Consider the following 23,093-nt stretch of genomic DNA (forward strand, 5'->3'; position numbering starts at 1 on the left):
CTTTTGAGATATAATAGCAATAGTTGTATCTACTTGAGTCTTTGCTTAATGGCTTTATACTCTTTTTTTAAAGACTTCGCAAGACATTCTGCAAATGGGTCTCTGAAAGTCTCCCAATTACGAGTTTTAATCCACATCTGATCGTCACCGAAGCATGATCACATGCAGAATTTGCTAAATTTCTTCAAGCTATTCCTTCAACCTGCCCCCCACCAACAAATTTCAGCTCTCGCTACTATCTGAGTAATATATCCTTCCAGTAGCACCTTAGAGACCAACTACCAGTAAGTTTGTTCTTGGTATGAGCTTTTATGTGCATGCACACTTCTTCAGGTAAGTATCTGAAGAAGTATGCATGCACACAAAAGCTCATACCAAGAACAAACTTAGGTTGGTCTCTAAGGTGCTACTGGAAGGATTTTTTTATTTTTTATTTTTTATTTTGTTTTGACTATGGCAGACCAACACGGCTACGGTTCTCTTCTGGGATTTGGGCCATAATGGTGGGGAGAGCAAAGTGGACCCCATTACCACCACCTTGCAAAGCAGTACATGTAAAGCAATACTGGCTGCCAGGGGGGCATAAAGAAATATCACAAACAATTCAGGGATTGCTGGAAGTGGGAGTTTTAAGACCAGCTGTCTCCCCTTTCAATTCTCCAGTAGACACCAAGCGCTTAACTGGGCGTGACCCAGTGGTGCTAAGACCTGCTATCCCAATCATTGCATGGGTTCCGGATGAATCTGTGAGCCCCAGAATAGGGCGAGCCCAGCAGCCTTCAGTCGTTAAGTGGAAGTGGTACATTGCTGATAGAGCAAGGGCAGGGCCTCAGGGAGTCAGTGCACTGACATCCATAGGAGAAGAGGTGCAGGAGAATTCTATTGTCGGACTGGGTAAATCCCCAGCGATGGAGGCACCCCCATACAAGCAGGTTACTCACCGGGAAACCTGGTTCACAGATGGGTCAGCTAAATATCAAGGAAATGAAAGGGTGCTGCCATTAATCCTTAAAAACAAGTTACTCTGACCCGTTCAGGAAAAGGTAAATCGAGCCAATATGCTGAATTGATGGCAGTATTAATGGTAGTTGAGCATGCCGTGGAGCAAAAGTCAGAAGCTGTATATGTGTATGCTGACTCATGGGCTGTGTAGAAAGGCTTAACTATGTGGCTCCCAAAATGGAAAAAGGATGGCTTCTGCATCCATAACAAGCCTTTATGGGGCCAAGAGCTTTGGAAGCAGTTGAATCAGTTGCTTCCACAAATACAAGTGCATGTTGGCCATGTGGATAGCCATGTATCCGGGACGTCTGAGGCTTTGTATAACCAAGCAGCAGATCACCTGGCTAAAATAAGAGCAGCTAGACCCGATCAAGAGCTGGAGGACGAAGAGCTGTTGATCCTAGCTCGATGGGCTCATGAGAAATCTGGGCACTTAGGTGCCAAAGCTACACGGGAATGGGCACTAAGTAGAGGTATTCCTTGTTTGGTGGATGCAGCTGCCACTGCGGCTGCCAACTGTCAAGTCTGCTCTCGTGTGAAACAACTACCTCTGGTGAAAACCCCAATGGGGAAATTGTACAAGGGAAGTGGTCCAGGACAGATCTGGCAAGTAGACTATATACGGTAGGACCCTTCCCTCAAAGTGAAAGATGGCAATATGTCTTGACGATGGTAGATACCTATTCAGGATATCTTTGGACCTACCTATGCAGTAGAGTGGCTCAGCAGAGTACCCTGAAAGGTTTAGAAATGCTAGTTAGGCATTTTGGAGCTCCTTTACACATCCAAAGTGATCAAGGTTCACAAGGTGAGGGACTGGGCCAATGAGAGGGGCATCCAATGGGTCTACCATATCCCACATCACCCGCAAGCTGCAGGCCTTATAGAGCGCCTCGATGGTCTCTTCAAGCAGAAAATTACTAAACTTACTAAAACTTACTAAAACTTACTAACTTACTAAAACTTACTAACTTACTAAAACTTACTAACTTACGCAAACTTACTAACTTACGCAAACATACTAACTTACGCAAACTTACTAAGTTACGCAAACTTACTAACTTACGCAAACTTACTAACTTACGCAAACTTACTAACTTACGCAAACATACTAACTTACGCAAACATACTAACTTACGCTAACTTACGCTAACTTACTAACTTACACAAACATACTAACTTACGCAAACTTACTAACTTACGCTAACTTACTAACTTACGCAAACATACTAACTTACGCTAACTTACTAACTTACGCTAACTTACTAACTTACGCAAACATACTAACTTACGCAAACATACTAACTTACGCAAACATACTAACTTACGCAAACTTACTAACTTACGCAAACATACTAACTTACGCAAACTACTAAGTTACGCAAACATACTAACTTACGCAAACATACTAACTTACGCAAACATACTAACTTACGCAAACTTACTAAGTTACGCTAACTTACTAACTTACGCAAACATACTAACTTACGCAAACATACTAACTTACGCTAACTTACTAACTTACGCAAACATACTAACTTACGCAAACTTACTAACTTACGCAAACTTACTAAGTTACGCAAACATACTAACTTACGCAAACATACTAACTTACGCAAACTTACTAAGTTACGCAAACATACTAACTTACGCAAACATACTAACTTACGCAAACATACTAACTTACGCTAACTTACGCTAACTTACGCTAACTTACGCTAACTTACGCTAACTTACTAACTTACGCAAACTTACTAACTTACGCAAACATACTAACTTACGCAAACATACTAACTTACGCTAACTTACGCTAACTTACGCTAACTTACTAACTTACGCAAACATACTAATTTTTACTAACTTACGCAAACTTACTAACTTACGCTAACTTACTAACTTACGCAAACATACTAATTTACGCAAACTTACTAACTTACGCAAACCTACTAGCTTACGCAAACTTACTAACTTACGCAAACTTACTAACTTACGCAAACTTACTCAAACTTACTAACTTACTCAAACTTACTAACTTTCTAAAACTTACCATACTTTTCCTCTCAGAGAATAGTGTGCTTCTCCTAAGCAAAGCACTGCAATTGCAATATTCTGGGGCATGCTGTTGTGAGGAGAAGTTACATTGCCTGAAGTATAAAAGGGCCCTCAGGCATTTTTCTTTCCAGATTAAATTTCTTAAAATTATACAATGGAAGTTTGAGGAAACCAACTAAGTCTAAAAGTCCTCCAGGAAGCCTGACTGGAACCTGATGCAATATAGACTCATTCCAATAAAGCATAAATACTCCCTCAGCACAGGAAGTTAACATTCTGCAGGCTGTCAAGGATTTCAGGCAAACCCTTGTCACAGTCCCACACGCACACCTCATAAACATTTGCTAAGGTCACCAGTTCACAGACTTGTGCGCACGATATAAAGCATACTGCCAAAGCGTCAAGCTCCTCATGGGTCAAGGTTGAAGATTTTCACCAAGAGCTCTAGAGCTAAAATAAAGAGGGGTTTTTTTTAAAATCAATTTTATCTCCTAATTAGTAGACAAGGGCAAATAAAACGGTACACTGCACAATGAAGAATGAATTAAGGATTTGCAATGGTATGCCAAGGTTAGGGTCCCATAACCTCAAAAGAAAGAGAATAATTCAAAGAATGTTGCAGGCAAAAACATATGCATAATTACTATGTGAAATAACTACCGGGAAGTCAAAGCTCACAATCATATAAAAACCCAAGGGATGCATTCGTTCGGATATCAAGAATTAACATACAAGTAATACTCACGTGAGGATAAGCAATTATTGATGGATAGATTATGGCTTGGAACAAACTTCTATCCCATACGTGAACCGGAAAGAACAGCTTGACCCTAATAGTTGCAGGCAAGATCAGAGCACTAATCCTTGTATTTGCCAGTTTACTGTTTATCAGCCTCCTATAAGTAGGAACAAGATCCCAAACAGTCGATGAAGACCCTTTTAAAGGTAAATTTATGGTTCAGGAACTACAAAGATCATGGCCTTTGGAAAATTAAGGTTATTTCACTTTAAACTTATCTCACAAAACACAATAGAACACCAGATGGACAAGCAACAGTTCAAAGGACTTGGTGTTGTGCTATTCACACATCGAAAAAGCCCCCTCTCTTCTCCACAGAAGTTAGTGTGTAAATGTACTTAAAGGTTTCCCATGGTTGGTTAGCTCACAGCTCCAATGGGATCCCCTCTTTGCTCCTCAATAATCTCAAAGATCCACCCTGGATTACACTGGATAATGGACCCAGAGCCAGCCCACCCATGAGGCAAAATGAGGCAACTGCCTCAAATGACAGTAGATTTCAATGTCAATCTTTCTCCCCAAGCCCACCCCTTATTCTTCATGTAGACCAGGCATGTCCAAAGTCCGTTTCGGGGGCTTAATCTGGCTCGCCGGTCGGTTTAATCCAGCCTCTGTGGCAGTTTATTTCCTGGGGTAAAATCCTAAAATAAAATAAAAAACCTCAACAACTCCAATCCTTTAAAAAGGTAAACAACTTTGGTCGGGCCTTTGGTCGGCCCTCACAACCCTTCACTTCATCAAATCTGGCCCTCTTTGAAAAACGTTTGGACACCACTGATGTAGACCTTCACCCACCCCTTCTTCCGTGGTGGGCAGGGATCACCATTTTGGCATCTACCTCAGGTTCCAAAATGTCTTGGGCCAGCCCTGCATGGACCAACGGAATGGGTGAAAGACTGTTGCCTTGCTGACATAGGATTTTGAAGGGAAGAGCTTACCTTTTGCAGAATGCACATAGCACATAGGCCTATGCATGCTACTCTCACCTCAGCATGGCAAGAAAGTAAAAAATGACTGGTGTTATATCTCTGTTATTTAAATATGGCCTCTCCCTCACCACCTCACTTCATAAAAACACAAAAAACCCCACAATATTTCTGGAGACAGAGTGAGTGGCTAGACTGACATTCAAATAAATATGGTGCACTCCAATTCACGGCTGCTTGCTTTCTCTCCACAGTAAAGGGGTATAGAATGCAAGATTCTGAAGGTTGAACCACATGGTTCCACAGGAGTCGCAATTTTCCTTCATTTGCATTTTTTTTTCTTGATCCAAGATCAACCCAGGCAGGCTGTGGGCAGCGAGTCTGACTGGAAAAGGTGCTTAACTGTTTCCTGTCCTGTCGTTTTTTTCAGCTCAAAATCACTTTCCTCAAGGCTGTTTGGTTTTTTCCTCCCATCTCTTCCAGTGTGGGCAAGAAAGTGATGTCGAGTGACTTTTTTTAAGTGCACCTTTCTGAAGGTCCGCCGTGATTCCCCAGTACCATGTTAGGATTGCCACACGTCCAGAATTTCCTGGACATATTCGGAATACTGCAGCTACAAGCAGTGTCCGGACAGAAATTAGCAAAATGTCCCAGGAAATCTGGCAGCTCAAAAATATCCAATTTCTTTGCGATTTTGCCAAAACCAACTCAGCCCTAAGAAGCTTCTTCCACTACCTACATCTTTAGCTGCTGACTTGCCGTCAAGTAGTTTCTCAGCTCCTAATAGGAAGGAAGAATCTATGCCCGCTGACTTGACTTTTATTTTGCACACATCTTGCAAACATGAATATCGAGTGAATCTTTGAAACAGAGGCGGTGTGGAAGTCCCGATTAGTGCTTTGCATGCTGGGGTGACACAACAATCAAAGTGAAGGCATGCAGTGGAAGGAATCAACAAACCACGCTTTAAAATGAGCAATCAAAGGGAACGTCACACATCAGAAGTGTTTGATGGTGGGCTTAACAGAAATATAGCCAGATATGGCGAGAAGAGTACCTATTTAAGTGATTGCTGAATAATTCATCTGAAGACACTTCAAAGGCCATCCCCCCACTATCTGAAGAAGAAGAAGAAGAAGAAGAAGAAGAAGAAGAAGAAGAAGAAGAAGAAGAAGCAGAAGCTTGGTGTTTTTTACTAAGTCAGACCTATGGTCCATCTAGCCCAAGGCAATATTCTGCTATAGACTGCCATGATATCAGGCCAGGGTATTTCCCAGCCTTTCTACCAAGATTACAGTGGTACCTCAGGTTAAGTACTTATTTTTTTCCGGAGGTCCGTTCTGAACCTGAAACTGTTCTTTTTTATTATTATTAACTTTATTGCATCAATACAGAAGAAAAAGAAAAAAACCATTAACATAGAAACATTAACTAAAGAAAAATAAAATTTAAAAGTAACAGATTGAATTCCTCCTTAGGTAAAACCTCAAGATACGTACAAATAATGCAATCCAATATACCTAAATTAAAAATAATACAAAACCGACATAATAACATCCAATTCAATATTCAATATTCATATAAAACCTGAAACTGTTCTTAACCCGAAGCACCACTTTAGCTAATGGGACCTCCCACTGCCGCTGCGCCTCCAGAGCACAATTTCTGTTCTTATCCTGAAGCAAATTTCTTAACCTGAAGCGTTATTTCTGGGTTAGCGGAGTATGTAACCTGAAGCGTATGTTGTGACGGATTGGCCCTAGGGTGGAGGAGTTATTACCTCCCGGCTCAGAAAGAGTTAATCCACCTTCAACTTAAATGACAGCTCATCCTTTGGGGGGCGGGGCAGTCCCCGGTTTAAAAGGAGGGAACAGCCGTTTTGACAGTTGAGAAGTGGGAGGGTGTGTGTGGAGGCAGGGAAGAAGAAGAGGGTGGGGCCGGGATAGTGGTGGTTTAGGTTAGGATTAGTTTAACATGAAACTATAGATTGAAAGATGTTTCGGTATTACTACAACTAAGATTGTGAATGCATGAATCTTTAAATCAATTGTGTTCTCAAGAAAATAAAGTTCAGTTCTTTTTGGTGCCAAGGAGGAATTATCATTATTGGTCCAGCAGGGTATCAAATCTCACAGAGTTGTGGACTCAAGAAAGGGCAAAACTTACCTGAGGAAAAGGAGGTGATAGTTTATGTCCTAGAGTCACACAGAAAAGTGTTAGATGGTGAAAACCTAGAGTGCCACGAAGTTGCCAGAGTGGGGAGGCTAATCGATACAGTGGGGATCCAAGCTGAGGGAGGCCCTTTACTGTAGGCAAGAGGTTGCCCATTTAAGTAACCTAGAGTATTGAGGATACCAGGCCACGAAAACTGGAATTAGGATCTCATTACTGATAAGTCCTTGAAGTAAGAAGGGTTTGTTTTGAGGTGAACCGAGTGGAGGGGGGTTGGTTTCACCCCTGTACCCTTTTAGTAATTGAGGGGTGGGGTTCGTCACATATGTAACCTGAGGTATCACTGTAATTTAACAGGTTACAGGTGATGAGCCTAGTACTGTGTTCTTTGCTCATATGGCCTGGTTATACCCTGAAGCCACAGACCCAAATGTCTCTTAACCAATCATAGAATAGTAGAGTTGGAAAGGACCACAAGGGCCATCTAGTGCAATTCCCAGCAAGGCAGGAATCTTTTTGCCCAATGTGGGGCTCAAACCCACAACCCTGAGATTAAGAGTATCGTGCTCTACCAACTGAGCTATCAGGATGCCACTAAGGCACACACACACATAGGTGATGAACCACATCCAACCATCCCTGGCTTCTCTAACTGGGAGATCAAATCCCCTTTACAAGTATGTGGGTTCTGGAGATGTCATCTAGGGCAAAGACAGGTGAACTGGTTGAAGGCAAGCCTAATGTCCAAAGTGTTACTTATTGTATGAGGTTAAACACTGAGATGGAGACAGGTCACCATGTTAACTTGTGAAGAACCAAGGCTGAAAGTGACATGGATTGTAATACCTGTACATTTTCATTTCATTTTATAAAGCCGGTGTTTTTTAAGGTCGTGTATTCTCATTTAAAGTATGAAGTGAATATGCTTATCCAGCCCCAGTCTCATTGATTTATTTATTTTTCTGATGAGATTCACTAGTCAGTTTGAATGCATTTCCAGCAAACATATTAGGGAGTCTGGACCCCAGGCTGCCTTTTAACTGAAAGTTTAACGCATTGTTTTGTTTGCATATTCACACATTTTCCATGCAGCCATCTGTTCAGTCTCTCTGCTCTGCTCTGCCCCCTTCCTGGTGCTGATTGATTTCCCTATGTGGCCATCTTTCTTCGTGCACATCCTTTAATTCCTGCTGCGTTTTAACCTCGTGCCCTTTCTTTCAGCACACCTTATTTCAAAGCTTGAGTTGCAATTTTGACTGCTTGGATGCTTTTGCAGATGCATTAGCTCACAGCCTCCCAGAAAATTTTCACCTAACCATTCATCACCACAGGCCAATTCTTCCTGTGATCAAGTAAACACTGTCTATAATCTACAAATAGGGATGCTTCCATTTTATCTGTGATTAAAGTCAACTTGTACAGTCAGATGTGCAAGATTCACCCATCAGTTTCTTACCTTGGGTGAAAAGTAGACTTCTTTTCTCCATTGTAATACATTCACTTTAGCTCCCAGCCTCCCAGGTGACCATCAATGTCTGAAAAAATATATTCATCTTGTGTTAGAGAAGGGATGGAGAATGACCCCTTTATATTTTATATGGTTCTTCATAGTTTTAGATGTTCTAAGCCGTTGGGGGGAAATATTGGATTTTAAACAGCAGCTAATAAACATATAGATAATTTAGAGGGGACAGGCACCAGAAAATAGGAACAGTTTCGACTCTAAATAGTTGCATACCGTATATAGCTTTTAAAGGGGGAAGGACATTCATGAAATTTCTGTTTTGACTCAGATAAATGCTGCAAAAGGGGGGGGGTGAGAGGTTTTTGAACGGGAAGGACCCCAGCCTTTCAGACTCTTGGGTTTTCATGATCAGTTTGTTTTGAAGAAGTCAAAAATAAATGGGGAAGCTTTGGTGGTGCAACTGTGCAACCTGGCAAATAACACAACTAACCGAGGAAATGCTTATTTTGGGGACTGCAGTGGGTTTCACAAGTTTAAACAGGAACCTTTCTGTTAAGCCACCCCCTGCTTATTGTCTGGTCGGATTTGGAAAAGAAAAAGGCTTTTGGTGGAGAAATGTATAACCTCCCATAATCTTGCAGTCCAAGCCATCCTGAAGCAGGTTAAGCTAAAAGTGGAGGCAGCATGTAGGAGATGAGAATTATCTTGGCTCTTGCACAATTCATTTTAACTTAAGCTGGAACATTTCCTAGTGGCTGTGCCTCCATATTAAACAGCTTTTTGAAGTGACATCTTTAGATTTTCTGCGCCAGGTGCCTTGAAGCCAAAGGGTTGCCCCACACTGCCATTTAAACACATTCTGTCCAGTCCTATCATGGTGGGATAACGTGACAACTTCCTTATCTGCTGTTCTTTCAGTCAACCTTTTGAACCTTCCATGAGATCTTCAGTCTTCTTATCTCCAGGCTAAACACACCTGCTTCCTTCAATGTAACTTCATAAGACTGTCGTTCAAGGCGATTTATCAACTTCTGAGATCTCTGCAGCTCTCACTATCTGGGCAGATGCTTCTATGGAACAAATCTGATCATCTGTTCCAGACATAGCAATGGCAAGAGGAGCAGTCCATCTCTAAAAACCAATGAATTGGGCTGCATCATGTTATACGACAAGAAGGAGCTTGAATTTTTGAGTGCTGGCATGCGTAAGACATTCCTTGCTCAGACAGAACTCTTTGCAGGCATAAGCAGTCTTAAAACCACTCTTCCATATTTTTTTATTTTTAAAAAAGAGTGAGTGGATTTAGTTATGACACATCCAATGACACATTGACCTGTTGCCCCTCAAGCCACCTTAACTTTTACTTTACTAGCTGGTGCTACTTCCTTTAAAAAAAGGAACCACCCCATCCTTTAATTAGTGGTACAACACTTTTATTGTTTGATATATTTTTAGAAAAATTAAATATATCTATTATTATTATTTTTAGCTAATTCTCGGTTTCTTCCCTTGCCAGACAAACCTAGAAATATATTTTTGCCATTCTTTGAAGCATCTTGTTCTGCCTACTATTGGAGCGGTTTGAAATAAAAATAGCGTTTTAGGCGAAATATTCATTTTTATAACCAAAATTCTTCCCATTAGAGGGAGTTTCATTCTTCTCCATAACTCAATATTTTTTCTTTTATCTTTCCTTGTCTTTGCACAGAAAGATATAAGACAAAATGGTTCTACAGAAAACACCCCATCACCTGCAAAGGCTTTAATCTTATAATTCCGTTGGCCCACCCATATCCCCTTTATGTCAGAATTATCCTCCGCACCAACACCTCTAGGGCTGATATAGATTGAAGTAGTGATAGGGGGCATCCTTGCCTTGTCCCCTTCTACATCTTACATTTTCCCTGTAATGGCATTATTTACAATCAGGCTTGCAGTGAGATCTGTATAAATTGCCTTAATTCCTTTTATGAATATGACTCCTAATTCCATTCCCCCCCCCTAATAACTTAATCATAAATGACCAAAAACAAAAAGAAATTCAATAGGGACTAATCTAAGGTTCTGCACTTCGGCAGGAAGAAGCAGCTGCACCAGTATAAGATGAGGGATACCTGGTTTGCTAGTAGTGCATGGGAAAAGGATCTAGGGGTCTTAGTGGATCACAAGCTTAACGTGAGTCAGCCTGAGAGTGATGCAGCAGCAAAAAATGCTAATGCTGTTTTAGGCTGCAACAACAGAAAAGTGCCCAGTTCAACAGAAGACAAGAACACCATGGGTGTACCCATGGGGGGGGGCAGGGGGCAGATGCCCCCCTAGAAGCAAGCTACCCCCCCCCCCCAGAAGCTTCCTGGCCATGCCGGCTGCCGCCTCTTTCCCTCCCTCAGCCTTGGTTTCTAAGAGAGTTTGAGATCTCTCACACGGCAACCCGGGGGGGGGGGGCCCTTCCCCCGGCGCCTTTTTGTCCTCAACACCCCCCAAGTCCTTGCCATGGGGCTCCCCGTTTTGCAGGCACAGGCACAGGCTTCCCCACCCCAGTTGAACTGCGTCCCCTCCCTCCCTATTTTTAAAAATATTTTTAAAGAGTCCTCTTCGGTGTCAAAATCAGTGCCCTCCTCTCGCGCCTTTATTTTTCAAACCGCTTCCTTAACACTGCGAGGCCGGCAAGGAATCTCTCCCCCCACCCCCAACACTGCAAGCCGCCACCTTTCCATTTACAAGATTCTCTCGTATAATTGATCCTCGCACACTTTTTTTTCCTTATTTCATGCTGTCCTGAGAGCAGCTGGCTGCTCACATCGCAGCCATGTCGTCATACCTTCCAGTTTTTAAATTTGCTATTTGAGAGAGGAGAGGTCTCCACTTTGCATGTAAAGAATTTCTCTGAAGGAGACAACTCCTGTTTCTAAAGTAAGTTGAAAGGAGAAGGGTAGCAGATAGGCTTTAAAGTGCAGAGACTGAAGGAATGTAATCATAGAGTTGAAAGGGATCCCCAAGGATCATCTAGTCCAACCCGCCACAATGCTATCCTTAAGGTTGTTTACATCTCTTCCCCCCCCCTTCACATGGCTTAAAGTCACTTGTAATCAGATTTTGGGGTTGATCCACTGGGGTTGGATCAGTATAAATAGAAGAATGCAATTCTATATAAAGGAGAAATATTCCATGTAAATTCGCACACTTGAATTTAAGCATGCTTTACAGTCAAGGCTGTAGGAATAAACCAATTTAAATGCTTCTATACTGTGTAAAGTTGGGATTTTACCCTCAGGACTGGATTGAAATGAAAGTTTTGAACAAGTTTTCTTCAAACCCAAGAAAAATGATATTAGTATAAGACATGTAACTAGAATAAAAAATTATTTATTTTTCAAGCAAATCATTGTAATAACTATCGTAAAAAAGCACTGCTATAATTATACATAATTTTCTTAAAATTTTGGTTTGATTCACCTTTTCCGTGCTGAAATGTCACAACCTGAGCGACAATGGCTTGCCCCGCCGCCCTAGTTTTGATCCTGGATACACCCCTGAAGAACAAAATGAAATTCAAAACAGTAACAATTTATTGCACGTTTATTCAAAATCCATTAAAAACTATTTTGTTTAAGTGATGCAAGAAAATTGATCAGCTTGATCCAGTGACACCAGAGAGAGCCATTTTCTAATAACTCAAGGGCTGTTCCATGGAAAATGCAGCAAGCTTTTTTCCTCCTGCTCTGGACGGTAGGACTCGAACCAATGGCTTCAGGATACAACAAAGGAGATTCCGACTGAACATTGTTCAACAGAGGAATGGACTCCCCTGCCTTCCTTCCTTCCTTTCTTGTTCTGCCCAATCTCAGTCCATATTTCATGGCTGGTTAAATCATCTCTCCCCCTCCTGATTCTCAGCGCCTCTTCTTCTGCCAGTCTTCAGCCAATGGGGTCGTCCAAATTCAGCAGCAATTCCTTCAGGGAGAAGAATCATATGCCTTCGATGCCCAATTACAACTAAGGCATGGTGGGCTGCACTAAAACACTGGCTCAAGATTGCAGTGTTTGAGCTTGGAGAGGGTCTGTATAAACATCAGAACAACAAGGAGTATGTCAGCAACTGGAAGAAAACCATGGCTAGGAAAGCCACCTCCATTGGCCTGGCACCCCCCCCCCCCAACTCTATTGCCTGGGATATGAAGGTGCCCTAAAGACCCTAAAGCAAAGACTCTGGGATATTGCACACGGTGAACTGCAGTGTCGCTCACACACAGTCTGTAGTCCGCTGGCAATGGGACTGCAGTATGGGCACGCCTTTAGGATGGCAGCTTATATCAAAAATTTGACAGTCCCTAATTACCGAAGGCTATTTACAAAAGCCAGACTTAATGTCTTCCCTTCTGCAGTGTTGGATGGCAGATTGAGAGGAGTTCCTTATCAGGACAGACTGTGTTCGTGTGCCCAAGACATTGACTCTGTAAAGCATATTTTGCTGCACTGTGTGAAATTCGAGCAAGCCAGGGATGAACTGATATTACCCCTGTTAAGACTTTTCCCGGGAAAATCAGAGGCTTACTATGTCAGGTTCCTACTGGAAGACCGGATAAATGATAGAACATTAGCAGTGGCGAAGTTTTTATCGGTGGTGGCAAGAACAAATGATCTCTCTTCCTAAGTCCGTACATAATGCTTATATAACCTGAAGGCGGGCAGTCAAAACTGTGAACTGTTTTTAATGAATTGTTGGGTCTCTGGACCGTAATAAAGACTATTTTAATTAATATGTCTTCGATGATTATGTCATCTGGATGGAAGAAAATGAAAAAGAGAGAGAAACTCTGTTCAGTCCTGTCTGCTTTTTGTAGCTGGAGTCAGTCTGGGCGCTGCCCTCCAAGGCCAGGTGGGAAAGGCCTGCCAGGCAGGGAGCAGGACCTGCAGGATTCCCAGCAAGAAGACATGGGAGGTGTGTCTTGGGCAAACAAGGGACAAGGAGGTTCACTGTCCCCAAGGTGTGGGGCTTACCTTCTTTTAGATTTTTTCGGAAACATGCTAGCTCCGGCCGAATTATTGTATTCTGCAGAGGAAAGAAAAATCTGAGTCAGATGACACCACGAACCTCACTCCACACCAGGAAGGACAAGTCTCCCTATGGTTTGGGCCCAATCCCTTGCCCCAGAGGACCTCCCTGGGCCCTGCAGCCTCCTGGGCAGATGGGGAAGGGGAGCACCAGGAAAGGGGGCAGAAAAAGCCTCTGGCCTCATCCTGGCACCCAGGAATACACACTGCATCTTCTGCATTAAAAGTCGCTGGGGGCTGTACTCTTGGGGGGATGGAAGCAACCAAAGAAATGAATACAGCAAGGCAAGATACTTACTCGGAGTTTGGGAAATCTTCGTGAAACGGCCAGCAGCAGGGATATGCTGCTGCCCGCTAACTTCCTTTCGTCCTCGCTTCCCCAAAAGGCGTAATATCTGAGGTCCTGCAGGAGGAAAGAAATGGGACAGTCAGTTGGTTAAGGGACGGGGGGCAACCCTAAAACCACTCCTGATGCCATCAGGACACTTACAGTAAGAAGCTGGAGGAGGGTGCCAGGATTAGGGGCTTCTAGGAGCAGACCCCCCAGCAGACTCTCGAATGGCCTCTTCAGTTCCTGCGGGAAAAGAGAGAAGAGGGGTTGAGTGCTGGGTTAAATCTTGTCAGGGTGTGAGAAGAAGAAAGAGATGAGCAAAGGGAAGTCAGTGCAGAGGACATACCTCTTTGTCCTCCTCCTGTCCCCCCAGTACAGCTTCAATTGTCTTGTGCAGGATAGCACTGATCGTAGCGTGGCTGAAATGGGGTCTCATAAAACTGGAGAGAGAAAGGGAAGGGGTTAGACGCTGCTTCCTCCCTTGCTCTCCCTCCTGCTTGCTCTTGCCCACCCAGAGCTCCCCCTGGAGTTCTGCCCCCCACCCCCTGCAATCCTGCCCACCCCAAAGACCCCACTCACCTTAGCTGGAGGAGCGCCTCAAAGGCCAGGGCCAGGCTCAGGGGGCGATCCCTGAAGCACTCCAAGTGGCCAAGGATCTTCTGGAAGAGAGCAGAGGAAGAAAGTCAGCTCCTTCCAGGAGTCTCCAGAGGACAGCTCCAACCCCAAACGCCAGCCCCTCTCTGCCCCTCCCTCCCCATGGGGGTCCCTCACACCACCCATCACTCACCAGAATGGCTTAGGCCGTCTCCTCCTTGGAGTACTTCAGGGTTCAGAGCCCCCTGAGCCGAGCTGCCTGGCAATCCTGGATGATCTCCAGCAGATAGATCTGGTCTTCATCCTGAGCCCCTGGCAAGGCTTTTCCAAGAGTTTTCTCCTGGATTCCAAGTCCTACCACAGGGGAGGGACACCCCAGGCCTTGGGGGCCAATCCTGACCTCCTGCCCCCAGAACATGGCTCCCCAGGGAAGGTGCCCCTCCCGCTGACAACTGCCCCCTGCCTTGCCCCACAGCCCAGCCCCCTTCTGGGGTGGTTACTGGGTGCGGGGTTGGGTTTCCAGACGTTGGCCCTAATGGACCTTGGGTTGGATCCAGCCATCTGGCTCTGTGCATCTTTTTACTAGCTGCCCCCCTAGCCCATTCCTGCCCTCCTTTGTCCCCAAAAGGAGGGCCACTTGCTCACCTGATGGCACAGGCTGTTCTGGGCCTTGCAGGGGGGCCACCCTATTGCTGCGGCCCATCAGGCGTCTTAAGCACCTGAGCCTAGAAGAGACGAGCAGAGAGAGCGTCTCAGAAGCCACCAGCCCCAATTCTTGGGGGGGGGGTTGTGTGTGAGGAGGGGCAACTGGACCAATTCCTGCCATATCTCTGCAGTTGTGTGACCTGAAAGGGCATCACCAGAGCTGGAAAGAGGCGGCTCAGAACACGAAGGGATGGCAGAGAGAGGAAGGAGGACCCAAGTGCTATGGGTTCAAGAGCTGTAGCCTAAGGAAAGACAAGCATTGCCCACTGTTAAAGGGCTGCTATGCCTCATCTTCTTAGGACAGCCCTGCCCTTCCTGGAGAGGGAAGAGACCCCTAGGAGTGTCCTCCAAGCATCAAGGTGTCCCAGAAGAGGAGCAGAACATGAGGAAGGTGGTGGAGTCTTCCTTGGAGCCAGAGAGACCCCCAGGAAGGGGGAGAAGGCCGATGTTGTATGGCAGCTGGAGAGATGCACAATGGAGCCAGGCAGAGGTGTAGTGGTTGGAGGGCTGGACTAGGAGGACATGGGAGAGCAGGGTTCGAATCCCCACTCAGCCACGAAGCTCCCTGGTGGACTAGAGAGCTAAAGCTGTGCATGGGGAACCCAGGACTCGCCCCCCGCCCCCAGGAGACCAAGAGAGAGCAAAGGAATGCTACTTACAGCCTGCACATCTTCTTTACGGAAAATTCTCACCCTCCTATAAACTATCTAACTATCTAAAATGCCCACCCAAGCCTAATTCTGACCCCACCCCCACCCCCAAACCCAGCCCTAAGCGTAAGCCTAACCCCCCACCCTAACCCTACACTTACCCCTAACTACTCCTCTATAAACAAAATATATACAAAATGTGCACAAATGTTCACAGAATGAAAAAATGAAAAAATGAAAATAAAGAACAAAAAGTAAAATAAAAATGTTAAAATAAAAAATATGAAAATAAAGAACAGAAAATAAAATGAAAAAGTAAAATAAAAGTGTTAAAATAAAAAAGTGGAAAAATAAATCAAATAAAAATAAATCAAATAAAATGAATCAAATAAAAGTAATAAATAAAATTAAAAGTAACAAGCAAATCAACACCTCTCCTCATCTACAACCACCACCACCACCACCACCACCACCACCTCCTCTCTCCTCTCTCCTCTCCTCACTAACCCACAATGGCCGCCTGCAAGTCAGTGGCTTTTAAGGGAAAAGCAAGAGATGTCACAAAGGAGGGCAGGTTCTTGTCACCGTGGCAACTCCCCCCACCTGGACCTGGCCCCTCCTGAGAGATGATGCTTCTCTGTCAGAACTTGGAGGCATCTTCTGTTCCACCTGCAGCTGGGCTGCATCTTCTCTCAGCAGATTCACGTCGGCATTTCACATCCTTCTTCCTGCAGCCCCATTTCCAAAGGGAGACCATCCCCACATCCTTCAAGGCAGCCTAGGGGTCTCCAATAGCGCAGGATTGGACCATCTGCTTTGTATGCAGATCTTCTGTCCTGGGCGGCATCTCCAGGGGCGCTGGGAATGTGTCCCCCCCATCTGAAACGTGGGAGAGCTGCTGCCAGTCAGTGCAGGCTAGTTGAAGAAGGATATTGAGCAGCTGGAAGGTGAGCAGAGGAGGGTGACCAGGGTGATGAAGGGTCTGGAAACCAAGCCTCATGAGGAACGGTTGAGGCAGTTGGAAACCAAGCCTCATGAGGAACGGTTGAGGCAGCTGGGTAAGTTTAGCCTGGAGAAGAGGAGACTGAGAGGAGAGAGGAGAGCCATCTTCCAATATCTGAGGGCTGCAAGAGGGAGCGAGCTTCTTTTCTGCTTCTCCAGAGGGGAGGGGAGGGGAGGAGATTCGGACTAAATATTAGGAAGAACTTACTGATGGTAAGACTCTCTGGGATGGTGGTTGACTCTCCTTCCTTGGAGGCTTTTAAGCAGTGGCAAGACGCCAATCTGTGAGGGATTCAGCTGCAATTTGGGGAGCACATAGCACTGGCCTACTTTACAGGGTTGTTGTAACTGGGGCGTAGCCGGGGTGTCCTGTTGGAGGGCAGGCAGGTGCGCGGGTGGCATGTGGGGAAGCCAGGAGGAGGGTTTGCTGGCCAGGCTCCTGAGGCAGTTTCCTGCAAGCTGTGCTCGTGGTCTCTGCATGCAAAACAAAGGCACACAAATCTCAAGGGCGCCACAGTATATGTGTGTGTGTGTGGCTGTTCAGCGTTAGTCCCCGACATATATAGAAAGCTGAGGCAGAGGCACCCAATTCTAGAGTAAATTTATGCTAAGTAATTTACCGAATTGGGACGCGGGTGGCGCTGTGGTCTAAACCACTGAGCCTAGAGCTTGCCGGTCAGAAGGTCGACTGTTCGAATCCCCATGAGCACAATTCAAAGTGTTGGTTGTTGTCAGGGCCGTCTTAGAGGGATTGGCCACCGTGGCGCGGCGATCCCTTGGCGCCCCCGGTGTGCCGCCTCTCCGCCCACCTCCTTCCCGCACTGGCCGCCCCTCGGTTGTTGTTTAGTCATTTAGTCATGTCTGACTCTTCGTGACCCCATGAACCAGAGCATGCCAGGCATTCCTGTCTTCCACTGCCTCCCGCAGTTTGGCCAAACTCATGCCAGTCGCTTTGAGAACACTGTCCAACCATCTCGTCCTCTGCCGTCCCCTTCTCCTTGTGCCCTCAATCTTTCCCAACATCAGGGTCTTTTCCAGGGAGTCTTCTCTCTTCATGAGGTGGCCAAAGTATTGGAGCCTCAGCTTCAGGATCTGTCCTTCCAGTGAACTCTCAGGGCTGATTTCTTTAAGAATGGATAGGTTTGATCTTCTTGCAGTCCATGGGACTCTCAAGAGTCTCCTCCAGCACCATAATTCAGAAGCATCAATTATTTGGCAATCAGCCTTCTTTATGGTCCAGCTCTCACTTCCATACATCTCTACTGGGAAAACCATAGCTTTAACTATACAGACGTTTGTCAGCAAGGTGATGTCTCTGCTTTTTAAGATGCTGTCTAGGTTTGTCATTGCTTTTCTCCCAAGAAGCAGGCGTCTTCTAATTTCGTGACTGTTGTCACCATCTGCAGTGATCATGGAGCCCAAGAAAGTAAAATTTCTCACTGCCTCCATTTCTTCCCCTTCTATTTGCCAGGAGGTGATGGGACCAGTGGCCATGATCTTAGTTTTTTTTGATGTTGAGCTTCAGACCATATTTTGCGTTCTCCTCTTTCACCCTCATTAAGAGGTTATTTAATTCCTCCTCAATTTCTGCCATCAAAGTTGTGTCATCTGCTTATCTGAGGTTGTTGATATTTCTTCTGGCAATCTTAATTCCGCCTTGGGATTCATCCAGTCCAGCCTTTCACATGATGAATACTGCAATATGCCGTAGAAAGAATGGCAACTTTAGAACTGTGGATTTGAAATAAAAATAGAAATGCTGCAAGTTTTTCTCTGTTTTGATCGGCAGAATGTTGGAGGGCACGAGACACGTTTAATTCCCATTGAAATGGACGGGACAACTGAGTGGAAAGCTACTTTTAATTGAAATGCAATTGAAATTCACATTTGCTCTATCCATTGCAGTTTGCAGGACTACAAAATTCTATGTGGGGGGGAACGAAGACCATGGGATAACGTAGAGAATTTAATTTTCTATGTATATTATTTAAAAGAAAAGTGCCTGGATAATAAGAGTTGCTAAGATATTCTAGAAAGGCGCCACCTGTCAAAAATTCAGATACTAGAGGAGTGACGGATAGAAGATTTTTCATTGGCTGAGAGGGTGGCTGCAGTGCCTTTCATCCTCCTGCAACTAGCAGCACTAGACTAAATTATGCAAAATAAAAGTATTGCAAAGATTCCCTCCTTGCATAATTTATGCATGGTACAGAATTTGAATTTTCTTTGCACAGAATTTTGACGGCCTAGTCGTAGACTTTTTTTTTTTTTTAAAGCATGGAGTACACATAGTTCTGAGGGTAAGGCATTTAAAATTCAAACAAGCATTCTCAGCAAACACTCAGCATTTCCAGAGGGCTGACCCTTAAACACCTCTATAAAATGTATGTCTCTGGTTTTGGAACTGCCCTTGAAATGTTCCTGTTTATTCTTATATATCTATTCTGGATGCCAAAAACTGTTGCTTTCAGTAAAGTGAAGTCAGCACAAAACACACTATTAGAATTTCTTCTTCCATATACATCAGCTCTACTCTTTCATCAAATCCTCCAGACATTTAAGTGATTCCAGACCACTTCATGCTATTAAAAATTACTTTCTACATGCCCATAAAAAACAAAGCCTTAAAAAGAATTATCTGGTCCAGCAGGAATTCTATACTGTGCCTTACATATTCAATAAACCCTTCAAATAACATTTTCTGTTTCCCTTTTTCTGTTTTGGTTTCTTTCCAACACATTGCTTTGCTGGAGCAAACTAGCATTTGGTACTCTGAAGTCTGAATTGGTCCCTGTGGAATTTCTCTTTTAATATCTGCTTCCTGTCACCTTTCACCACCCTCCATACGATTTCTCGTTTAAATTTGACTTTGAGGCATGATTTAAGTTTTATACCAAATCTCTAGGCAAAAGGCTGTCTTTTATGTGTGAAATAAATTGCAGTGAGTGGAAAGTTCATGAAGACAACATGGAATTAGTGATGGTTGAAATCCCACTCCCCTGGTTGTCCAATCTAGGATGCATCCATAAAAACATCAGTATCAGGTATGAAGGATGGCATTATAAAATTCCTCTATGCCTTGCACCGGCAGTGGAGTTTGCAACACATGATGGCCCTACAGAAGCATATTGCATTTGCAATATGATCTCCGATCCTAACTTCCCTGTGCAATTAAGGATCAGCGAAAACCCACATAAGTCATCACATGTTATTCTGCATAGTACAATATATGACTTACCTGTCCGATCCTAAGTAAATGCGAATTCCATGTATGAATTTTTTTGACAAACATAATGAGAAAACAATTGTTGAAGCATAATCTCAATATAAACACATCTAAGGCTACTATAAGTTTCTAAATGCATCTCTGACTATTTTATTGCTATGATCTATGAAAAGGCACTTAGGGAAAACTCCACCTTTAAGATCAAATAAACACAGTTGGAAAGAGGATATTTTCAATTTATTCTCAAAGTACATTTGAACTAGAACCAGCTTCCACAGTGAAAATATACCCCCTTCAGGAATTGTTTTAAAATGTCTACTCTTTGATACAAGCTTTTCAGTTCTCAGGAGAAAGTACAATATGTACTTCAAAACTCTATTTTGGTCAAAGTGGTGTCATCTACAGCAGAAATTGTTTCTGAAAGGGAGCTATTGAGGGGGAGAATACAGTAGCTTGCTTACAGTGTTCCTTTTTATTTTAGAAAGTCATTGAGGACTACATGTAACATGTCATGCACTTTTACTCAAAAGTAAATTACACAGAATTCAAGCAAATGTGTTTAGGGCTTGAGCCTTAGTCGTGGCACAGAGAAAGTGTGAATTTGTTCTGAAGTAAACAAGCTTTCACGCCATCTACAATTTGCAATAATAATAAAAAATAGTTATGCTCCATACATGTCCAAATCTACATTTCTCATTCCTAGCATCTTATTTTGTTAACTGTGGTGGCAAGATTTAGGTGAGCCTTTTCACCTGCTAGATCGCCCTACTGACATACGGGATAAATTTCTGCAACAGAACACCAATGTCTATGTGAGCATGAGGAATGGAAAACCTGGCTCATTACCCCTTCCCCTCAATGTAATTCTTTGTTGTTGTTGTTCAATCATTCAGTCGTGTCTGACTCTTCGTGACCCCATGGACCAGAGCACGCCAGGCACATCTATCCTTCACTGCCTCTCGCAGTTTGGCCAAACTCATGTTAGTAGCTTCGAGAACACTGTCCAACCATCTCATCCTCTGTCGTCCCCTTCTCCTTGTGCCCTCCATCTTTCCCAACATCAGGGTCTTTTCTAGGGAGTCTTCCCTTCTCATGAGGTGGCCAAAGTACTGGAGCCTCAACTTCAGGATCTGCCCTTCCAGTGAGCACTCAGGGCTGATTTCTTTAAGAATGGATAGGTTTGATCTTCTTGCAGTCCATGGGACTCTCAAGAGTCTCCTCCAGCACCATAATTCAAAAGCATCAATTCATTGTAATTCTTACAATGGCTCTATCCTTTCCTGCTTGAATGGTGCTGGTGTTTTGAAGGTAGTATTTTTAATTTGCGTTAGACAGCTCAAAGGAGCTGCCTACCTCCAGACTCTTCTACCAACAGGAACTGGAAATATGAAAGGTTTCATTTTGTGTACATACTCCATTTTTTTAGTTACCGGTAAGTTTTCTGTCCATGTGTGTTGCCATCACACCACACTTCCCGGAACCAATTTTTTTTGCTTTAAGTGACAAAAAATGGCTTATACATTCAGTGCCACAAAGTAGCAAATCCTTGTTATTGCTATTTTCCTAAAATATTCTTCGTTCAATGTTTTTGCATTCTACAGAAGTAAACCTTTACAGATAAAACAGAGTTTTTGCTGCATTCATGCATCTAGAAACTACCAGATTCATATAGAACACAATTCATAGGGCTTTAATTTCTTGAACTACAGGGCAGAAGTGGGTGCCTTTGCCCAAATTGAATTAAATTTGAGCAAATATTTGAGCAAATATTTGTAGCAATCACTTACAGGGCCTTCTTTCAAAAATTCTTGGTCGAGATAAAAACTTATTGCTATGTGCATTTTAAAATAGCCTCAACTGTGAAATCTTTAGAGCTGTCAGCCTTTCTTATGTAAAACTGTCATTCAACAATCCCAGCTTTCTTTGACATTTGGGTGCAATTTAGCTGTCATAAACTTCTGGCAAATTGCAAAACACTCTAAATTATGAGGCTGGTTCCTATGCCATTTTTTTTTAAGATCATTATTGCTACTAATAGCACACCCTGTCCAAAAGTTAAAAGTATGCTTATGTCTCTCTGGGCAATGAGACAAACTGATTACTCTCATTCCAGCTAAGTAACCTCCTGCATGTATCTCAGCTTGGCTCCTATTAGACCAAATTGCATATCTGCGATCCAAAAATTGCTCATCAGTGTCCAGGCAACTGTGCAAACTATTGATGCTAGTTTAACTAATGGTCGCTGCTGGAGAATAAAGGTACAAAACCCACTAACTATTGTTCAACTTCTGTGGAGCTTCCATGTGAAGAGCACTTAGTATATGGTGTTCTACGGACTGGCCTGAATCTAGAAGGGAAGGTGAAATGAATGGACATGACAGTCTGGGATTTACAAAGGCCACAACTTTATTGATTTCAGATGTAGGTAAACCTTGGCTTAGGGTTTGACTGTATACCCCTCTCAGCCCCCTACTAGAGGTCTGAGGCACGACCGGGTCTGAATGGGAAGGTGGGTCCATCGCGAAACTCAGGTTTATACTGAAACGCTGAGGGAAGCTCTATGGCCTGCTAGCCGTACGCAACTGGTTCTTTGGACAGAGACTTCCCTCCAGGGTACCCTGTTCTCACCACAGCAAGAGAAAGGGGGGAAGGGGGGAATCACCACTTCACCCGCACCCCGATAGGATGAAAGACTATAGCAGTGGTGGCGAACCTTTTGGAGACCGAGTGCCCAAACTGCAACCCAAAACCTACTAATTTATCGCAAAGTGCCAACACGGCAATTTAATATGGGATAATAATTAATATACCATAATAAAATGAGTGGGGGGGCTGCCCTGAGTTGTTGAGGGAGGGCTTGGGACACAGTTGTTTTTTTTGGGGGGGGGAGAAAAACATTTACATGCCTTATAAACGCTTCCTATGGCACGCAGAGCAGAAACAACACATAGAGTTTTGGGGGACATTGCCAGAGGGTTTTTTTGGGGGGGGGGGTTGGATCACAGTAGTTTTTTTGGTGGGGAGAAAAACACTCACACGCATTATAAACGCGGAGCAGAAACAACATATAGAGCTTGGGGGGGCATTGCCCAGAGTTTTTTTGGGGGGTTGCCAAGA

General features: G+C 43.9%; 1 long non-coding RNA gene across 1 annotated transcript; it reads right to left on the reverse strand.

Moving 5' to 3' along the window:
• Positions 1 to 13,957: 13,957 nt before the first annotated feature.
• LOC117045113 lies at positions 13,958 to 14,446 on the reverse strand. The gene is made up of 3 exons (XR_004426400.1): positions 14,379 to 14,446; positions 14,146 to 14,239; positions 13,958 to 14,042 (listed from the first exon to the last, which is right to left on the reverse strand). It is a non-coding gene; the product is annotated as an uncharacterized LOC117045113 (long non-coding RNA).
• Positions 14,447 to 23,093: the final 8,647 nt, after the last annotated feature.

This window comes from Lacerta agilis, chromosome 4 (genome assembly GCF_009819535.1).
Source record: "Lacerta agilis isolate rLacAgi1 chromosome 4, rLacAgi1.pri, whole genome shotgun sequence".
Classification (NCBI taxonomy): domain Eukaryota; kingdom Metazoa; phylum Chordata; class Lepidosauria; order Squamata; family Lacertidae; genus Lacerta; species Lacerta agilis.